General features: G+C 40.5%; 2 pseudogenes across 1 annotated transcript; both read right to left on the reverse strand.

Moving 5' to 3' along the window:
* Nucleotides 1–1,650: 1,650 nt before the first annotated feature.
* LOC105546190 lies at nt 1,651–5,611 on the reverse strand (annotated as a pseudogene).
* A 6,395-nt stretch (nt 5,612–12,006) lies between these two features.
* On the reverse strand, nt 12,007–15,841 carry LOC105546116 (annotated as a pseudogene). Its single transcript, XR_001007045.1, has 3 exons — nt 15,733–15,841; nt 15,220–15,367; nt 12,007–13,827 (listed from the first exon to the last, which is right to left on the reverse strand). The product of XR_001007045.1 is annotated as a keratin, type II cytoskeletal 8 pseudogene (transcript).

Genomic DNA, 15,841 nt, shown 5'->3' on the forward strand with positions numbered 1-15,841 from the left:
TCTCTCTCAGACCTGCAAGCTGTTCAGCCTGGAGTTTGGGGAGGAGTGGTGCAAGCACGCCTTTAGCTGCCCTGGCTAGTGTCTCAGTAGGTCATGTGCCACCACCAGTGCACTGGCTCTGAGCCCAGCTCAGCACTAAGACCCACTTAGCAGTTGTAGTCCTTGTGGCCTAAAATGCCTTTCAACTTTATTTAGAGCCCCAGAGCACTCCAGCACTCAATGACAAGGCTTGCCAGAACTGAGTTCAATGAAAAGTCTCACAATCACTGCATTCTCCCCCCCCAAGCACACAGATTCTTCACACCATGCAGCCACTGTGGGGGGTACCAGGAAACCACAATTAAAGACTGTTTTTTCTTGACCTTTTCAGTGCCTCTTTCAGTAAGGTGAAGTTAATACAAGGTATTGTGAGTGGCTCACCTAATTTTTGGTTCTCATTGAAAGTGGTGTGTGTGTGTGTGTGTGTGTGTGTGTGTGTGTGTGTGTGTGTGTAGATGTTAAATTTGGTGTTCCCATGGAGGGTGAGGAGACAATTATTGCGACCTTCTATTCTGTCATTTCACTCCACCCCTCTGCTAGTAGTAAGTGTTAGAGTAGGACGTGTGATGCCTCTAGTTTTGTTATTTTTGCTCAGGAGCGTTTTGGCTATTTAGAGTGTTTTGTGGTTCCATATAAATTTTAGAAGTTTTTTCTATTTTGTGAAGAATGTCACTGGTATTTTGATAGAGATTGCATTGAATCTGTAAATTATTTTGGGTAGTATTGTCATTTTAACAGTATTAATTCTTCCAACCTACAAGCATGGAATATCTTTTGTTTGTGTCCTCTTCAACTGCTTTTATCAGTGTTTTATAGTTTTCTTCATATAGATCTTTCATTTCTTTAAGTTGATTCTTAGGTATTTTATTTTATTTGTAGCTATTTTAAATGGGATTGCTTTCTTGATTTCTTTTTCAGATTGTTCACTGTTGGTGTATATAAACGCTACCGATTTTTGTATGTTGATTCTGTATCCTACAACTTTATTGAGTTTTGTAATAACTTCTAACAGGTCTTTGGTGGAATCTTGAGGTTTCGCTAAGTATAAGATTATGTTATCTGTGAATGAGAGTAATTTGATTTCTTCCTTTCTAATCTGAATGCCCTTTATTTCTTTCTCTTCCCTATTGATCTGGACAGGACTTCCAGTACTCTGTTGAATAAAAGTAGTGAAAGTGGCAATTATTGTCTCACTCCAAATCTTAGAGGAAAGGCCTTCAGTTTTTTTCCAGACTAATGTTAGCTGTAGGTTTGTCATATACGACCTTTATTATTTTGAGTCACATTTCTTCCATGCCCAGTTTGATGAGGGCTTTTGTCACAAAGGAATGTTGAATTTTATCAAATATTTTTTCAGCATTTGTTAAAATAATCATATGGTTTTTGTTCTTGGTTCTATTAATGTGACATGTCACATTTATTGATTTGTGTATGTTGAACCATCCATGCATCCACGGGATGAATCTCACTTGATAATAGTGAATTATCTTTTTGATGTGTTGTTTTTCTTTAGTGCATTTACAGATACAGGTTTTTAAAAAACTAGAAAGCCAAATTCAATAACACATCAAAAAATTAATTAGATTATTCTTAAGATATTTAGAATTATAATTATTGAGAATAAATTTCATTTATCTGGGAAAACACAGATCACAGGTAGCCCTGGAGCTGAGGAATCACTTTAATTTTTAGTAAAATTTGCAAGTCCGCAGCTTTCTGATCAACCTTGCACTGCTCTGTAATCTCCTTTTTTTTTTTTTTCTTTGTTGACAATCTCGTCTTCCCAGTGTCTGGGCTTCCACAGCTTCTTCCTCTTGAAGTAAGTATGAGTAAAATGTTTTAAGATTTTCACATTGCTGGTAACAATTTTTGTGGAGGTGGCAATGACAAATTTTTTGTGTGTCCTTCATAGAAGAACTCAACTGAGAACCAGAGATCCAGGCACAAGTAAGAAGCCACTGCCCAGCTGCTTCAGGAAAACCACCCTGTTGCCTCTGTGGTGCCCAGTGGGGATCGGCAGAATGGTCCTGGGAGTGATGCTGCCTCGCAGTTTTCTCTGTGCTGACTGAAAGATTTTTGGCTGTGGCTCAACAGCTTTCGGGGCATGTCTTCAGTAGGATAATACCTATGCATTTTGCAAAGTATAACCAGCTGAGTACCTTCAACTTTGTCACCACCAACTGCTTTCATATTATAACAGTTGCAAGGACCTTCTCCTTTTTCTTTTCAATCTTTGATTTACTAGCTGAATACTTCCTCTTGTACATAATCTTTCCTCAATACACAGCAGATTGGGAATATCTGCCAATTCCTCTGATGAAGACAGGACTTCAGCTGCCATGAGGTTTCCCCTTCTTGGCCTTTTTGTTACCCTTTTTTATCTTGCCATTAGCATCAGCCTTCTTGGCTTAAAGTTTCTTCTCCTTAGTATCCACTTTCTCAACTTTTTCACCCACCGTCTTGCAAGATGGGAAAGAGAACTTGCTAGCACTTTATTGAGGATTTTTTTTCCTGTGTCTATTTTCATAAGGGATATTGGCCTGTAGTTTTCCTTTTGTTGTGTCCTTCTCTGATTTGGTATCAGGGTAATGCTGGCCTCATAGAATGAGTTTGGAAGTATTCCCTTCTCTTCCATTTTTTTGAAGAGTTTGAGTAGAATTGGTATTAGTTCTTCTTTAAATGTTTAGTAGAATTCAATAGTGAAGCTATGAGGTCCTGGGCTTTTCTTTGATGGTACACTTTTTATTACAGCTTTGTTCTCATTTCTCATTATTAGTTTGTTGAGGTTTTCTATTTTTTCATGGTTCAATCTTGGTAGGTTGCTGTATCCAAGAACGTATCCATTTCTTCTAGGTTTTCAAATTTGTTGGCATATAGTTATTCATAATTATCTCTAATGATCCTTTGCATTTCTGTAGTCTCAGTTGTTTCTGATTATTTATTTAGCCCTTCACTCTTTTTTCTTCTTAGTCTAGTTAATGGTTTGGTGATTTTGTTTATCTTTAAAAAAAAAAACCTTTGTATTTCTTTGATCTTCCATAATTTTTTTTAGTTTCAATTTCATTTATTTCTGCTCTAATCTTTATTTCCTTCCTTCTACTAATTTTGATTTTTGTTTGTTTTTGCTATTCTAGTTCCTTGAGGTGCATCATTAAGTTGTTTATTTGAGGTTGTTCTACTCTTTTGATACAGGTGTTTATTGCTATAAACTTCCCTCTTAGTGCTGCTTTGTTTCATCCCACATATTTTGGTATACTGTATTCTCCTTTTCGTTAACTACAAATATGTTTAATTTCCTTCTTAATTTATTCATTGATCCATTTGTCATTCAGGAGCATGTTGTTTAATTTCCACTTGTTTGTGAAGTTTTTGAGGTTTCTCTTATTATTGATTTCTAGTTTTATTCCACTGTGATCAGAGATGGTAATTTTAAAAATTATTTTTATTTTATTTTTTTTTAGAGACAGGGTCTTGCTCTGTTGCCCAGGCTGGAGTGCAGTGGTATGATCATGGCTCACTGCTGCCTGAAGCTTCCAGGCTCAAGTGATCCTCCCACTTCAGCCCCTCAAGTAGCTGGGACTACAGGCAGGTGCCATCGTGCCTGGCTAATTTTCTTTAATTTTTGTAGAGATGGAGTCTCACTATGTCGCCCAGGCTGCTCTCAAACCCCTGGGCTCAAGTGATCCTCCCATCTCAGGCTCCCGAAGTATTGGGAATGTGGGGATGAGTCACCTCACCGGACCAGGAAAGAAACTTGATATGATTTCTACTGTTTAAAATTTGTTCAGACTTGTTTTGTGTTCTAAGATACGGTCTGTTTTGGAGACTGTTCCATGTGCTGTTAAACAGAATATGTATTCTGCAGCAGTTGAGTAAAATATTTGGTAAATAAGTTAGGCCTATTAGGTTTAGTGTGTAGTTTAACTCCAATGTTTCTCTGTTGATTTTCTGTCTGGATAATCTGTCCATTACTCACAGTAGAGTACTAAAGTCCCCCACTATTATTGTATTGTGATCTATCTCTCCCTTTAGATATATTAATTTTTTTAAATATACTTGGGATCTCCTGTTTTGGGTGCATAGATATTTATAATTGTTAATCCCCTTGCCAATTTGACTCCTTTATTATTATATAGTGACCTGCTTTGTCTCTTCTTACAGTCTTTGATTTGTAGTCTGTTTTATCTGATATAAGTAGAGCTACTCCTGCTCTTTTTTTTGTTTCTAGTTGCATAGAATCTCTTTTTTCACCTCTTCACTTTCAGTCCATGTATATTTTTATAGGCGAAATTGGTTTCTTGTAGGTAGCATGTAGCAGAGTCTTGGTTCTTTATACATTCAGCCACCCTAAGCCTTTTAATCAGAGAAGTGAGCCCATTTATATTCAGTGTTACTATTGGTAAGCAAAGACTTACTACTGCCATTTTGTTTCTTATTTTCTGGTGGTTTTGTACCTTCTCTCCTCTTACTTCCTTTCTTGCTGTCTTCCTTCATGGCTAAGTGATTTTCTCTGGTAGTATTTTTAATTCATTGCTTTTTATTTTTAGTGTATCTATTATAGGTTTTTGTGTTGTGGTTACCTTGAGGATTATAAAAACCACTTTGCAGACATAAGAAGTTATTTTATAGAGATGATAAAATATCTTAGATCTCAAAAAATAGAATAAAAACAAAGAAAATAATTTTTTAAAAATTTTACATGTTAACTCCACCCCCTCCCCATTTTGACTTTTAGTCGTCTCAATTTATGTGTTTTAAATTATCTATCACTTGACAGGTTACTGTCACTATTATTGCTTGAAACACACATGTGGTTTATCCTTCCCTTTCCTTCCTTGTTATTATCTTGAGTAATAAAGTCAATACAAATTGTATTTAAATTATCCCTAAAAGGAGTTAGCATTTTAAGGGTGCCAAGATCAATGATTTGCCTGAATACCCTTTGGATCACTTCACATGTCACAAGAGTGCCTCCAAGAGGACTGACTGAAATCCAGCGAGAAGACAGAGATATATGGCCCTGCTCACATTTCAAAACAGAGCCTATAATCCTGGCGTGTGGTATTACTAAAGATTTCTGTGGCAAAATTTAACTACTCTTAAAAAGAGTTTTCCATTCTAATGACTATCTCGATAATAAATGCAGGGTATTTTTTTCCTCTTTTCATGTCACAAGCAGGCGCATAAGAAAAAAGAAAGAAGATAAATATAAAACAACAGGTATTTCTTATCCCTATAAATTAAATAGCTCTTCTAGGTCACTTGGGTACTGATATTTTTCTACTACTCTAAATGGTCCGATGATATCCTTGACTTAACCAAATAGTAGTGTTACTAGTCATTAATTGACTTGATCTGTCTACAAGTTAAACGTTTCCTCTGATGCTTCTATTTATAAGTAGAACTAAAAACCTGGGAAGTCTAATTTGGGATCAGTATGGTAGCTATGTTCTGCCATGTAGAACATCAAGTTTGATTAGGCAGATCTTAGGGTTGTAGCCAAAAAGCAAGGGCACAAGACATTCTAATATCTAATGGGCACTAAAGATGGTCTAACACTTACCAGGCTCATATTCTCATTAGTTATATGAACAGTAACTTTTAACAGGCCCTAATGAAACTGTTGGGATAAGCATATAGGTGAAAGACAAGGGATTCCAGGATTCAACACTGTGGAAAGGAAGAAGAAAAACATTAAAAGATTTGTTGTCAAAGATTTTGTCTGAAGTCCATCATAAGGTAACCAGTGGTAACTAAGTGTAAATGGCACACAAGGAACTATAAACCTTTGACTTCATAGGCATCTGGAGAATCCGTTGAAATTTTATTTGAGAAGTTCTCCAAGAGACTTCAGGGTTTTGTATAACATGGTGACAGACTATAAATAGAAATCTGATAAATCCTATGAGGTGTGTATTTCAAGACTAAATCCCATGCCTTAGAAGTGTTTGATCTTACACTATCTTTTAATTCATGTTACACAATTATAATCATGTGTGTATACATGGTACCATATATCACATATAACCTATGCTCAGTAATAAAGAAAAACAACTAATAAATGCAACAGAATCCTTAGATGAGATTATGCAAGGCAGTCGTCCGTTTTAGGACATTAGTCTGTTTTCATTAAAATTATTAAAGACACTTATATTCATGAGAATTAATTTTCACCAGTCTGATTAGCACTACTATTCTCATATTTCGAAACAGAACCTATAATTCAGGTGTGTGGTATTACTGCAGAAAGAATTATATCATTTTCATAAATACAAAAAGGGCTCTATTTAATGCATTTGCCCTTTGTTATTTCCATATTTAACTACTTTTACTCTAAATATTACAATTACTTTTTGTTTCAAATGATTAGATGCACATGTGTCTTACAAGAAAAACTTTCTAACGGTATCCTCTGAAAGCTAATGGGCTACTACTCAAGAAGTACTGAGGTTGGAAAAACCACCTGATGGGAATATTGGAAGTGAAAATTCAAGCACAAAATGGATGGTTGATCTAGGTAATATTTATACTTTCTCCCAATTCTGAAATATCATGAATATGAAACAATTCTTACAAGTCTTGAAAAGGGCAGAGGCATTGGGAATGAAAAGTAGGCAAATGTGAGAGACTCTGTGAAGATACTTAATCATTACAATTTGGCATTGATTGAGTGTGGGATGCAAAAGAAAAGGATGAAAAATCAAAGTTACTTAATGTTTTCAGTTCAAGTAACTGTGTAGCACCATTAGCAGAAATAAAAAAGGATTAAAAATGAAGAGTTCTCTTTTTTCCTTGTTTTGATTGTAAAGGAATCCCCCTGAACAGGGTGACTAAAAAGAGAGCAGCTAACCCAGTAGTTCTGTTTTGTCTGTTGATGTCAGAAATAGTTCCAAAAGGTCAGTCCAGATAGGTCAGGAAACTCCAATCCTCCTGACTGGACCTCTAGGGGGAAGGCCCTGAGAAGGAGACTAGTAGAAGGGAAACAGAGTATCTGGCAAATGGGCTAAAATTCAGAAACAGAGGAAGAATAGTTAATGGAGACCATCTGCCTCTTTGAGAATTGATTCAAGAACGAGGACAGGCTTGATCCTTCAAGGAGCTAGGGAAAGCAGTGGCAGAGTATGTGAGATTTAAGCTAACACCAAAAAACTCAGAATAGACTTTGCATGCTCAATGGAGCCAGTCTTGGTGAAGAATGCCATAAACAAAACAGTATTTGAGAAAATTCAAGAGGAAAACCAGAAGCAGAGAGAAACCCAGGAAAGTAGTACATACCTCTATTCAGAAAGTAATATGGAACTGGGTATTACTGGCTTGTTCAATGTTGTCCTTGAAATATTAATTATTTGGTACATTTTTTCAAGTAAGAAATCTATAACAATAAATTTACACACTCATTCCTTTTTTTTTTTTTTTTTTAACACAGGGTCTCACTCCTGTCACCCAGGCTCGAGTGCAGTGGTGCGATCATGGCTCACTGCAGCCGATCCTCCCACCTCAGCCTCCCGAGTAGCTAGGACTACAGGCGCATGCCACCATGCCTGGCTAATTTTTTCTGTTTTTTGTTTTTTGTTTTGTAGAGACAGGATTTCACCATGTTGCCCAGGCTGGTCCCAAACTCCTGGGCCCAAGCGACCCACCCGCCTCGGCCTCCCAAAGTGCTGGGATTACAGTCGTGAGCCACCATGCCCAGCTGACATGCAGTACTTTGAAGTGTTGCATGATATATGATCTATTACTGTGATGCCTAATTAACCCTTAAGTCTGTTCTTATCTTAATGGTGAAACCACCTTATAATGAGCTCTGTTGGGCCAGATTTAGTGGTTGTCAAAGTGTATTCTAGGAACTGAAACATCATTAGCATCATCTGAGCTCTTGTTAGAAATTCACATCTTCAAAGGCTATCCCAAATTTACTGAAACCCTGGGGATAGAGGCCACCAATCTGGTTTTTAACCTTCCAGGTGATTCTAATGCATTCTGAAGTTTGCAAACCATTCCCTTGGGCATTTCAGAACGCAACCTCTTCAGAGATTCAGCTGAGATCAGTGTGATAGGCCAGGGGTCTATCTAGAATGGTCAACTAGAAATCACAGGGGTTTACAGCTAGGCAGGGCTGGAATCCAACTAGGGTTCTAGCACCTGCCAGTTGTGTAGGGTCTTGAGCAAATTGCTTCTTTTAACCTCAGGTTCCTCATACAGAAAATGGAAATGCCTGCCTTTAAAAGTTGCTATGCACAGTGAAGTTTATGTATCTCCATGGTAATTAGGAGTGCTAGCTCTGGTGTCATGCCCAGTTCCAATGCTAGCTATTGTGTGATCTTGGGAAAATTACCAAACTTCTTTGTTCTTCATTTTATCATCTGTAAAGTGAATATACTTAACTCATAGGGTGGTGGTGAGGATTCAATGAGTTAACATACATATATTGCATACATACATTATCTATATAAAGTATTTTATTATTATTACTTGTATTCCTTTTGTATTTCTGCTATTATAGGCAGGTAATAGTTATTGAGCACTTAGATGGCAGTCTCTTTTTCTTTCTTTCTTTCTTTTTTTTTTGAGACAGAGTCTTTCTCTGTTGCCCAGGCTGAAGTGCAGTGGCGTGATCTCGGCTCACTGCAACCTCCGCCCCTCGGGTTCAAGTGATTCTCCTTCTGCCTCAGCCTCTCGAATAGCTGGGGTTACACATGCTTTTTATGCCTGCCAGGCCAGGCGCAGTGGCCCACGCCTGTAATCCCAAAACTGTGGGAAGCCGAGGCAGGTGGATCATTTGAGATCAGGAGTTCAAGACCAGCCTGGCCAACATGGTGAAACCCCGTCTCTACTAAAATACAAAAATTAGCTGGGTGTGGCAGCTTGCGCCTACTCGGGAGGCTGAGGCAAGAGGTGAATCACTTGAACCCAGGAGGCGGAGGTTGCAGTGAAATTGCGCCACTGCACTCAAGCCTAGGCAACAGAGCGAAACTCCGTCTCAAAAAAAAGAAGACTGACTGCCACATAAGTGCTCATTAACTATTACCTGCCTATAATGGCAGAAATATAAAAGACATACAAATAACTATAATAAAATACGTAGATAAAATACCTAAACCTAGAATACAGTACGTACTGCATATTTGGTAACAACTGTCATCACTGTCATTATAGAATTTTTTCCTGTAAAGTATAAGGTTATAAAAGGTTCCAATACATGGATATTGCCTCATACTTCCATGTATTCTTTACATTCTAATGTCTTGCCTCCCCTCTGAATAACCTCTGTGGATTATATCAATGCCAATTTCATTGTTTTGATAGTGTACTACAGTTATACAAGATGATACCATTGGGAGAGACTCGGTAAAGGACATATGGGATCTCCTTGTACATTTTTTTGTTACTCCTGTGAATCTGTAATTAGTTTAAAATAAAAAGTTTAAACAACAAAAAAAGATAGGGGTAGGGAGCTTGCCTGAAATGAGAACTATTGGGCCTGGAGGCTGGGCCTGTAATTGTTTTTCTCCAATGAAATAGTTAAAACTAAGTGTTTTGTTTTGTTTTGTTTGTTTGTTTTTTTAAAAAAACTAAGCTAAAGAAAAACTAGATGCATCCCTCTCAATCAAGTTAACATCAATGGTCAGGTGCAGTGGCTCACGCCTGTAATCCTAGCACTTTGGGAGGCCAAGGCAGGTGGGTCACTTGAGGTCAGGAGTTTGAAACCAGCCTGGCCAACACAGTGAAACCATGTCTCCACTAAAAATACAAAAAAGTTAACTGGGCATGGTGGCAGGCGCCTGTAACCCCAGCTACTCAGAGGCCGAAGCAAGAGAATCGCTTGAACTTGGGAGGCGGAGATTGCAGTAAGCGGAGATCACCCCACTGCACTCCAGCCTAGGCAACAGAATGAGACTCTGTCTCAAAAATAGTAATAATAACAACATCAATGGCTAGGCTTTTAATTCATCATCTTTTACCAGGGGCTTCAGTCAAAATTATCTGCCTATAATAGCAGAAATAGAAATAACAATAATAATTTTAAAACACTTTACATAGATAAAACGCCTAGACCTAGAATATGGTAGGTGCTCAATATTTAGTAATAATTGTTTCTCCAGGCTCCCCAAGTTGTAAGTCAGAAAAGTCTGGTAATGAAAATGAATGAATGAAGTTTCTACTACCTGATCAACTTTGTTTTCCAGAGAAAATAAAGGTGTATTACCAAAGTCTTAATATTTTTCTCTCAAAAAAGCAGGAGTCCAACCGTAACAAAATCATTTATATTTTAGTAAGATTTAGCAACATACAAAATTCCTGAGGCCAGGCACAGTACCACGCCTGTAATCCTAGCACTTTGGGAGGCCAAGGCGGGTAGATCACAAGGTCAGGAGTTTGAGACCAGCCTGACCAACATGGTGAAACCCCGTCTCTACTAAAAATACAAAAATTAGCTGGGTGTGGTGGTGAGTGCCTGTAATCCCAGCTACTTAGGAGACTGAGGCAGGAGAATTGCTTGAACCCAGGAGGCAGAGGTTGCAGTGAGCCGAGATCACTGCACTCCAGCCTGGGAAACAGAGTGAAGCCCTGTTTCAAAATTAAAAAAAAAAAAAATTCCTTCTCTTTTCAGCCAACACTAACTATCCAGCCTTTTGCTCCGGAAATCAAACATAATCTCAGGTATTCCCCCAAACAGTAACAGAGAACCATAGGATCCATATTACAAAGAAAGATTCTATAATCTTCAGTTTAATGCATGTATCATGAGAAGAGTCTAAACTGCTTAACTCACAATTATAATTATTTTTGAGATTGCATTTGATCAACCAAAATCCTGTATAAGTCTTCACAAATCCTTTCACAAATGTCTGTTGCAGAACAGAGTTTCTCTATTCAGAAAGTGACTCAGAGAATTTCATGACACACTGAAAGCAAGTATCTCCATAATATTTTAGACTTTCCCAATACCAAGAGTGATTACAAGTCAGAAGATCATTACCTAACACCAAATAGCCTATTGCAAAACAGGTCTCAGATACAGAATAGGTTTTCTGGTGTTTGGTTATAACAACTATACTTCATATACACAAAAAAGTGTCTTTGTTAAATAGTCTGCGTTAGTCATGAACTAAATGTTTGTGTTCCCCCAAAATGTATGTTGAAATCTTAACCCCCATGTGATGGCGTTAAGGGTGAGGTTTGAGGGAGGTAATTAGGTCATGAGGGTGAGGCCCTCATGAATGGGATTAGTGCCCGTATAAGAGAAATGAGAGCTTGTTTCCTGGCTACTATCCAACATACAAGGATACAATAAGTAGATAGCCATCTCCAAACCGGGAAGTGAATTCTCACCACATACCAGATCTGCCTTAATAATGGACTTCACGTCCTCCCTAACTGTGAGAAGTATTTGTTGTTTAAGCCACTCAGTTTGTGATAATTTATCACATCCCAAATTAAGATAATATTGAAATGGTTATTAATAATTCTGCATTTTACTTCCTTAGTCCAGCAAGTAAAATTGAAACCTCCTAATCAGTTAGATCTACTATATCTTGCTAATTCAATTATCAATCAGCATGTAGAGCTATTACCAACTCCCTGAAGGACTTCTTTGCCCATTTGATAAATTATGTATCTTCTATCTGGGAAGAATCGGAAGTACAGACACTAAACATATAAACTTGGCAAACGAGTAGTGACAATTTCAAGTAATAAATTTAAGCCAATAGACTACCTAAGAATTATAATTAAGGGTAATTGTTTAACAAAGTGTGTCACAACTACTTTTAAATACGCAGGGGTTTTTTCCCTGAAATGTATGTCTGATTTATTCCCTAAACTTTTCACCCCAGAATGAGCATGATACCAAATCAAGAATTTATATTAATAGAAGGAACTCAGTAAACTAGAAGCAATAACGACTCAATCTACAATTTTGTGTGTGTGTGTGTGTGTGTGTGTGTGTGTGTGTGTGTTGGATCACCAGGCAGTAAACTCCCCTGCAGGTGGGCTGAGCCTCAGGGGGGTCTCCTGTTCTCTGTGCTCCCCCACACAGCAGCCTCCCTCCCGGAGTCTGTGGCAGCCACAGGAGGAACAGACTAGGAGGGGCTGCCACAGTTGTTCACTTGGGCAGGAAGTCAGAGGACTTGGACACCAGCTTCCCATTGTGGGTCTCTATCTTCTTCACAACCACGGCCCTGGTGGAGCTGGTGCAGCTGAAGGAGCTGGAGCCTGTGCCAGAGCCAAAGCAGGAGCCCAGGCCATAGCTAAAGCCAGGGCTTGTGAGGCCCATATAGGCCAAGTTCAGACCACCTGCATAGCCGCTGGTTGTCTTCGTATGGATACCTATGTTCTGCATCCCAGACTCCAGCCAGCTCTCCTAGCCCTCCAGCAGCTTTCTGTAGGTGGCGATCTCCATGTCCAGGGCCAAGTTGACGTTCCTCAGCTCCAGATACTCATGCGCTGCAGTGTGGCCTCCAGCTCGGACAGTTTAGCATTGACATCCTTAATGGCCAGCTCCCCACGCTGCTCAGCATCTGTGACAGCGGCCTCCAGGGAAGCCCTGTGGCCTTTGAGGCCCTCAATCTCAGCCCGGAGCTGGCTGATATTCTGGTTCATCTTGGAGATCTCAGTCTTTGTATGCCGCAGGTCATCCCCGTGCCTCCTAGCCAGCATCTGTAGCTCCAAATACTTGATCTGGTACGTGCTCTCAGCCTCAGCCCAACTGCGGTTGGCAACCTCCTCGTGCTGCGTCTTGACCTCAACAACGATGCTGTCCATGTCCAGGGAGCAGCTGTTGTCCACGGATAGCACCACAGACATGTTGGAGATTTGGGACTGCAGCTCCTGGATCGCCACTTCATACAGTCGGCCCTTCCAGATGAGACTCCAGCTCTACCTTGTTCATGTAAGTTTCATCTACATCCTTCTTGATGAGGACAAATTCATTCTCCATCTCTGTACACTTATGGATCTCATCCTCATACTTGTTCCTGAAGTCCTACACCAGCCCCTGCATGTTGCCAAGCTCCGCTTCCAGCTTCAACTTCTCCTGGCTCCAGCTGCTGCCGAAGGTTGTTGATACAGTTCCCGAACATGTTGTCCACGCTGCTTCCAGCCATCTTCTGCTGCTGCAGAAGGCTCCACTTGGTCTCCAGCATCTTGTTCTGCTGCTCCAGGAACCGTACTTTGTCTATGAAGGAGGCAAACTTGAGGGTCTTGATCTGCTCCTCCTCCTGGGTGTGGACAGCCTGGATGTTGGAGTCCACCTCAGGGTTAAGGGGGCTCAGCAAGCTCTGGTTGACCGTGATGGTGGTGATACCTCCCATGCTGCTGGCCCCACCATAGCCTCTGCCCAGGCCACCCCAGAAGCTTCTGCTCCCCACGAGGGAGAGAAGTTTGAGGAGCTGGTGCAGGCACTGGACCCACTCATATAGAGGCGGCTGCTGAAAGCCTGGGCCAAAGGTGGACACCTTATAGGACTTCTGGGTCACCCTGATGGACATGGCAGAGGCAGGCAGGCTGAACCAGGTGGAGATTCCAGAAGGAGTGGAGAAGCTGCTTATTGATCTCAATCCACATTTTTATCAAGAGGTGTTAGCTTGTTTTTCAATTTAAGTGGAGGCCTGTGGCATTTCTGTAATACTTAAAGGCATTTTTTCTGGTTTTCCTGACTCCTACTTTCGGGGCATACGTTCTTGCATTTGACAAATAGTTCCTGAGTACTTATGTGCCAAGTACTATTAGGTGCTGGGTATACAGTAGTGAACAAAATAACTATGCTTCTTAACTTCAGAGAGCTTACTGTCTAGGGAGGAAGACAGATTTTAGATAAACAAAATCATAAATTGCGGTTATTTCCTATTTGTATTGCATCTTTCTGAGTTGGTAACTAATTGCAACCCTTTTTTAGGAGTCTTCTGCAGAGAGAAAACTCGGGTTGTTGTTTAATCATCAGAGACACTCAGTTGTAGCTGGAGACACGAAGACATGTAACGGACACTTCTATAAACTTCATCATGAAAGCTACCATGACATGTATTCCAAGAAGTAACAAAATGTTCATCTATTGATACGTTGACAAGGTAACTTTTATTCATAGGGTGGGAATTCGCTGGTAATTTGTTTTCTTGAACACTGCTTATGATAAAATCCATGATGGCACAAAATACACACATACTCCAGCTTTTCAAGTGAATTTTCTTATCCTAAACACATTTTGAAAAACATCAGTGCTCTGGTATGCAAATACAATGTTACTTCAATTAAATGACTCTTTGAGGAATAACATTTTATAATGAACATCATCATTTGTATTTAAGATCTGTTCTAAATTTATATTCAAGTTAACCTTCAGTGTGAGTTATTCCCAGGCACAGCTTCTGTTGTCCATAGCCCAGTTGATGGTCTATAAAGTATTGACGACTTTAAAGGTACTACTCTGCTTCCTAAGTTTTTACCTTCCTTTCCCCCACTACAATATCCTCTCCAAAGTGATTCCTAAAGCACTCCGGCTCTTTTCATTACCTCTCCCCCAAAGGAAACTCAGTTGTTCACATCTGTTAAACCCACCGACTTCTTCCATTTTAACTTAAAAAAAAATTCCCCTCTGTTGGCTTTAAAAGTGTTTCCCTAAGAAACATATGTATTTTAAACATTTATCTCTGCACGTTGTTCTGCTCAAAAAATATACTAGAAAGGACCGGGAGTCAACAATTCTGAAGGAGTTTGTATCAGGGTCTCTTCTCCCTGCCTCGCCAAGTTTAAACACACCCAACGCCTCGATTCCTTGCTTCCGACCAGAGTTGCTGCTTTACATATCCCTGGACATTTGAGATGTTATTCGTTGATATTTCAATATATTTTAAAATAATTTTCCATTTCTGTTTTGTGAAATTTTTGAATACGTTCTTTTGTATCTCGTGCATTTCTGCCTCTGGTAATGTTGTCCCTGGTATCCCTGGAATTCATTTCCTTTCTCAACAGACAATATTCCCTGTCAGCTGCCACGGGCTCCGCCCTCCAGAAGTTCATACTTTGTGGTCAAGCAGCTTCTTTAACTTTCTAAGAGGAATTACCTAGGAAGTGCTATTGTCTAAGGATCACCAGCTCTGCCTAAATTCCTACCTGTTGCGGGCGCTTAGTCACAGAAGATAAATCAGATACGTCTACTGGGCCCTTTCCTTTTCCACCCACCGTTCCTGTCGCTTTCCGCTGAGCCTCCTCAACTCACGTCATCCCTGCAGGTCCTGGCCCCCAGACTCGACCCTGGACGGCAGGGAGCCCCAGCCCGGGAACGGAGCTGCGAGCGTCCGACCTGGGAAAGAGCGAAGCTCAGATCTCTCTGCAAAGCGAACAGAGAGCGCAAGGAATGCCCAGGAAGACAGGGCGCGCCCGGGGAGAGAAGAACGTTACTTTAACGCAGTCTCGACCCTGGACCCCTGCATCTAGGGCTTCCCGGACGAGTGATGCAAAACAACTCGCCCTGCAGCGTTCCCCGGCCTCTCCTTCCCCTTGCTGGTTTCCCCTTAAGTGTACTTCTCTGTCGCTTCCTCCCCCTCTCTCCGAAGGCACGTGGTCCTTCCCTGTCTACCCCAGCCGCACCCCTCCCGGCCCCGAGCCGGCTCCTCCCAGCGTCGTTCGCTTCCCCTTTCCGTTCGCTCTTTCCGCCCCGGCTCTCCATCGCCCCTTCCCATTGGTCGAACGCACCGGAGCCTGGTTGGCCAATGGGCGAGCTGGGCTGGAGGCGATGGGCGTGGCCGCAGCTCCGGGGCCCTCAGATCGAGGCTGCCTCCCCCTCTCAGCCGGCAGCACATTC

The sequence above is a fragment of the Mandrillus leucophaeus genome, unplaced genomic scaffold (genome assembly GCF_000951045.1).
Source record: "Mandrillus leucophaeus isolate KB7577 unplaced genomic scaffold, Mleu.le_1.0 Scaffold1094, whole genome shotgun sequence".
Lineage (NCBI taxonomy): Eukaryota > Metazoa > Chordata > Mammalia > Primates > Cercopithecidae > Mandrillus > Mandrillus leucophaeus.